Source organism: Cynara cardunculus (genome assembly GCF_001531365.2).
Source record: "Cynara cardunculus var. scolymus isolate 2C chromosome LG 10, CcrdV1, whole genome shotgun sequence".
In the NCBI taxonomy this organism is placed as follows: Eukaryota; Viridiplantae; Streptophyta; class Magnoliopsida; order Asterales; family Asteraceae; genus Cynara; species Cynara cardunculus.
The window spans coordinates 15759211-15765606 of NC_037537.1; positions in this window are offsets into that span (position 1 = coordinate 15759211).

Here is a 6396-nt window from a genome sequence, read left to right on the forward strand (position 1 = left end):
TGAAATAGAGGGTGAAAGATTCAACATCCAGATGAAATTTGATATGATTCTTTATGAAAGAGTAACGTTACATGAGAAAATAAAACAGTTAGAGGAAACTCTTTATAAAAGGAATCAATCTGAGAAAACACAGAAGATCTTGATAAACAAACTCAAACATCCAAGATTTTATAATCCTCAAGTGGGTTAGTGATTTAATGAATCTGAAATTTTAAAGAAAGCCCCAAAATCTTTATACGGTTTTAATGGAAGGGGGACCGCAAAATTCACTATTCCATCTATTAGTGAAATTTTTGTTAAAGCAAAATTTGAATCTCCAGTCAATCCAAAAAGTGACAATGATAAATCAATTGAAAATGATTCTGAAAAACCAAATTTCAAATCAGTGGGACTAAAATATGATGATCTAAATTCAAGCTATCAGACAAGAGAAATTCCATTTTCACACACAAAGATTGAATCAATGTATCCTACTAAAGTCTTCGAAACTGAAACTTCACCTGATTTTGAAATTTTCAGGGAACAGAATTGGATTGAGCATTCTAATCTTGAATCTGATTCAAATGTTAAATTTTTTGCTTTAGAGAAGCTTATTTTTGAGCTTGAGGCGAAGTTAAAATCTGAGAAGATATTAGTGGAAGAAGCTCACAATGAATTTTCTCTTAAAGTTGAAGAGCTTAATGATGAAATTTCTGAAATGACCATGCAACTTGTTTGGAAAGATAAAATGCACGAGTCAAATTTACAAAAAATCCATGATCTCGAGAAGGATTTAAATTCCAGTTTTGATGAGCGAACCAAGCTAAAGAGTCAAATCATGAAGCTTGAGGAGGTTGTCAAAAAGCCTTTAAGTTCATATTTTAAAAATTTAGTTATGCATTCTCAGATTGATCCTCAAATCAAATCCACTGTTATTGATAAAATCAATCTTACTGAAAGTATTTTTGAAGTTGGAGAGTCTTCAAGCATAAAATCCAAAGATGACTTTAAGACTTCTCCCAAATCTGAAAAATCTGAAAAGTCTGGGTGTTCAACTGTTAAAGCCTCTATGAATTCAGATTTCTTATCTACGACAAAAATGAAAGCTAAATTGCAAAATGGCTATGATTGGAGGAAGAGAGACGACTTATAGAAGACAATTCTGATTTTTCCAAAATTAATTCTTCTGTAAAGAATCCAAATGCTAAGCCTCGTATTTGTAAATGTTCTTTATTCACTAAGAGGAAATGTAATCTGAATGCTGATTTGAAAAATTCAAAACATTTTACTCATTCAGATATATTATTTCTAGCTCCAAAACATTTACATTGCAACTATTGTGGTTATAATTCTTTCGCCATCAATGCCAAATACAAACAACAGATCAAATCTAAAAAGTTCAAATCATCATCAAAAATTTCACACAAAACCAAATCTGCTTATGGTTCTTGTGCTAACAAGCAAAATTCTCAAATGATAAGTTTTTCAAAGAAAGAGGAACCATATTTTGCAGATGTCAAATTTGTTTGGAAATGGGTTCCTAAGAAAAAGTATGAATGGCACGTTAAAGCTATATCTACTAATTTTTTTGATACTAACCCAGATGTTCCAAAGTGACTTTTGTGCAGACTTCTAGATAAATCAGTATAGAACTCGGACTTCAGTGGTTTAGCTTCTAAACATTTTATTTTAGAACATGTACTTTTGTGTTTGTTGTGACTTCTGAACAAGACAGTTCAACACTCAAGCTATAATGTCAGAAATTCAAGTTGTTAATGATGAGTATGATGATCAGAATAATCATATTGATGTTTATCCTCGATATTATACACAATACAAGAGATAATCCTCTGAACATGTCAAGGGGGGAGTCTCTAAAATTCTAACTTATTTGTGTATGAGCTGAATTCAAGAGGAAGCGTCACAATCATCATTTCATTGTGATCTAATTCTTACAGGTACAAGTTTCTGAATTCTAATATCAATATGCTTAGAAGAAGGAAAACTTCTAGGTATATTAAAATGTTTTCTTAAATGTTCAAACCACTTCTTTGAACTCAAAATGATTTTATTATTCTCAGAAGTGTGATTTTAAATGATTTTCTTTTAAAATTTGTATGTAATGACTACTATCTCTAATCAGATATTCATTGAGTCAATACTTGTGTATTTCCTCTTCATACATAACTCCAATACCTTATTTAGCCGTTCTTAAATATGTTATTACCACGTCTTTGAATTGCAATATTCATTTTCGGTGACAATACACTCTTTTGTATTCAAATTTGTTTTCTAATCTTATTGAAAATAAATCTTCATTGACAAATACTTCATAATTCTTTAAATGCTTAATCTGTAAATTTGTTCTTACATGATTTTCCTTCATTTCTCTCCATATATGATTTGTTGTTTGAATAATTCTTTGAATATTCATCATGTGCTTATTTATAATATCTTTCTAATCAAATTCATTTGGTCAATTGAGCTTAACTGAATATATTTCCATTGAGCTTACAATGCAAAATTCTTAGGAGGGACTGAGTGCTTATCAAATAAACCTCTATGGACTATCAGAACTAATAGCCCTACCCAAGAGGGCAACCATACTGAGTGAGCTTATTTGAAAATGGGTTTGTGTGTTGAGCTGAAAATGAAAAAAAAGGGGTAGTTGAAAGGAAGATTTTATCAATTTTAGGAGGAGCTTACTAAATTTTTGTAAATGATTAATATTTGGAGGATATTGTTCAAAATTGTGCTTTAAAGAAGATTGTCAAAGACTGGGAAGATTGTAAGAATTCTGAAGTTTGAAGAAAGTTTTTCTAAAAGGGGAGATTGCAAAAGCTTTGAAAGATCAAAATTTAAAGACGTCAAACTTTTGAATGAATTCTAAAGATCGTTGCTGTTAAGGCTGAAGTTTTGAAGATCTGAAGAATTTACTGTTTTTGGACTTGAATCCAAAGGGGGAGATTGTTGAGTCTAAAATAGTTGTATTCAAGTCCTTGTGCTTAATATGTTTTAATATGCTTTGTAGTGTAAGTCTTTAAGCTTTGTAGTATTGTTTGTTCCTTGTAATCCGTTGGTATAAATAGGTTGTTAGTTGGTTGGTGGTTATTTTTCAGTTAGTGAGTGAATCATTCCCAGCATCTTTGAAAGGATCTTGTATTCGTTAGATCATAGAGAGAAATCTCAAGAACACTATACTTTGACTTCATATTAATAGACATGTCGACATAAACATTTCTACAAATTTATGTTCTTGATCTTGATCTAATCTTGTTATAGACTTGAATCTGGGATTTACAATTTGTTTGCCCGATGCTCCTGAGAAGTGAGTGATCAAGAAATCGTGGTGGAAAAAAATCTCCATTTACGACGTTAAAGACAAAGAAAAGGGACAGGAAAGCTGCTAACCAAATGCCCTCATCGATGCCCACCACGACTATAGTAGACGTTGGTCAGTTGTATGATGATGATCTGTTACCCGTGACGCGTTTATCGACGCTATCTTATTGGCGGCCTGAAAAGGTTTTTTGGGGACAATTGTTGAGTAGAGTTGAATCATGGTTTTTGGGAAGTGAGGTATGAGAATTACACTCTTTACTAACTAAGTTGAAAAACGTACATATCTGACTCATTTAAACATAATTAATCCATTTTTTTTTTATTTATAGTATCTTGATGCATGGAACAGTATCTGCTCTGCAAGAGGCAACCGACTGAATGTTGGACCATCATGCAGCCATGTTGGATACCAAATTTAGAGAACCTAAAACTTGGCCCCACGAACCAAAAGGTTTACGACAATGGTACACTAGAGCCATTTCCATCATGGCGTGACATCAACCGGGTCGGTAGAATCAAGTAACAATTATATATATATATATATATAAACAATTTATTTAACAATTTTGATTTGCAACTTATTTTTTCATGTATTCATCCCAATAAACGTACCATACGTTCATTGGGTGACCGGGGAGCTAGACGTGAGGTCGTGGCATTTGAGCATATACGATACTTATCCTTCGAAAATGTTCAATAAATATATCAATACTTTAATAAGGGTTATAAAGATGTACCTCCCCGAATTTTTATTGGAGATAGGATATTATATAGGGGTCGAGAAGACACCCAAATTGCCAAAATTACGGGTAGTTTATCCTAAAGACGTGCCTCGACAGGCTGGAGTCCTCGATGATTGTGGGGTGTCCTATTGTATGTTTGTTGAGAAGTTGTCCCAAGGAGAAGAAGTATAATGTGTGGAGCCGATAGACCATCATGTGATGTTATTTTGTCAACGTTTGGCATCTCTTTTGTATGCAACACGTATACCTTAGTTATCTTTGGTTTAAATGACATTGTAAATGATATGTTAAACTATCCTCACTAATAATTGTGTCAATGAAAACTATCCTACAATCGTTTCGATGAACAAAAACACCAAAATTACTAAAAAGAAAATCCAACTTATTACCAACATCATCTTCAACCGGAAAGCTTGTAAAACAACTTCAAAAAGGGAAGCTTCAAGATTGTTTTTTGATCTTAATAACCCTGGAATAATTACCATAGATTTAAGGCACATGGGTGGGTCAAGCCAATCAATAAATCCACAATTTCTTCCTTGTAAAAAATTAAGGAATATATGTATATATATATATATATATATATGTAAACAATTATATGTGAAGGTTTCATGTAGAAAAGCACTCGCAAGTAATAAACAACAAAAGAATCGACGACCTGGGTTGTAATTAGTCTATGACGTTCGAATTATTGTATCAGCACCACAGTTGTAACACCTCACCATTTTTTACCTATTGAGTTGAGAGTGAATGAATATTTGATGGTGTAACTAGTTTATGATGGAAAACAAGGTTATTTATAGGGAATATAGGCTACTTGTTACATCATCACCATTTAAGTACAATAAATTAGAAAAGTTCGAACTAGGAACATTGACAACGATAATTAATCGAGCTAGGAACATTGACAACTATAATTAATAGAAATACAACAACATTTTATCATGCGGATAGAGTGCTTTAATTCTTTATATCGATCTCTTGTATTTTTCAATGTCCTCTTCATTCCACCTAATGTTTCTTCCAGTCTTCCAGCCTCCCAGCATGCAAGTTCGAACCATGCATCATGGTTCAATTTTTCATCGTATTTAATTTTTTTTTTGTATCAGCAATCCAGCCTTGCTGATGCTTAATCTGTTATTTTCAATCAACAATATATCTTTTTCTCTCGTTCATCTCATGTTCAATCTTCTTCTTTTTGGAACCAAGCTCTGCACGTTGTTGAAGTAGTATAACCAATTTGAGTTCGTATTTCTTGATATCCTCCCTCGAATAATCAAGCATTTTCAGTGATAGTTGACTTGTTATCCATTATTCACCCATCCTCTCCCACTTCTTGTCCGTCCTTGTATGTTTAAAATTAGAACTGGAAGAGCTTTCATCCATTGTTATAGAGAAAATAGGAAAAGATAGCAAGTAATAAGTCTTCCTACGTCTTCCATTAAATAAGGATGAATAGAGAATAACATTATGACACGGTTAGTCCCTGGAACTATAGTAATTTACACTTTGGTCATGGCAACTTTATGACACGATTTGACAACAGAATGACAAATCTAAAGGTAGGGGGCGATAGTACATAATTAAGGGGTATAGGTTAGGATTTTCAGACGAATCTTGTAAGCTTTAATGACGAATATTGTCAAACACGATTTAGCAAGTCCATGGCAGCTTCATTACCCGATTTTACAACACAATGACAACTTTAAGGGTAGGGGCAATAGTACATAAGTACGGGGTATAGGTCAGGCTTTCAGATCGAATCTTGTAAGTGTTAATGACAAATATTGTCATACACGATTTAACAAGTCCATGGCAACATTATGACCCGATTTTACAACACAATGACAGCTCTAGGGGTAGGAGGCGATAATACATAAGTAGGGGTTATAGGTCAAGCTTTCAGGTCGAATCTTGTAAGCTTTAATGACTAATGTTGTCAGACACGATTTAACAAGTCCATGGCAACTTTATGACCCAATTTTACAACACAATGACATCTCTAGGGGTAGGGGTGATAGTACATAAGTAGGGGGTATATGTCAGGCTTTCAGGTCGAATCTTGTAAGCTTGGGTAGGGGCGATAGTGTATAAATAGTGTGATAACCGGATCCTGGTTATCACCCAAGGTAAATAATATGTGATTATCTGATTAAATGATTACGTGATAGCATGATAAATTGATACGTTTAGTCATGCTGATATGTGAAAATTATGTGCATAATGTGATTATGTGTATGAAAATATATACATGGTATATGTTCTTGAAATGGATGTGTATATATTTTTATATATATGCATAGTGTATATGTGCATACATGTATGGTAAGGG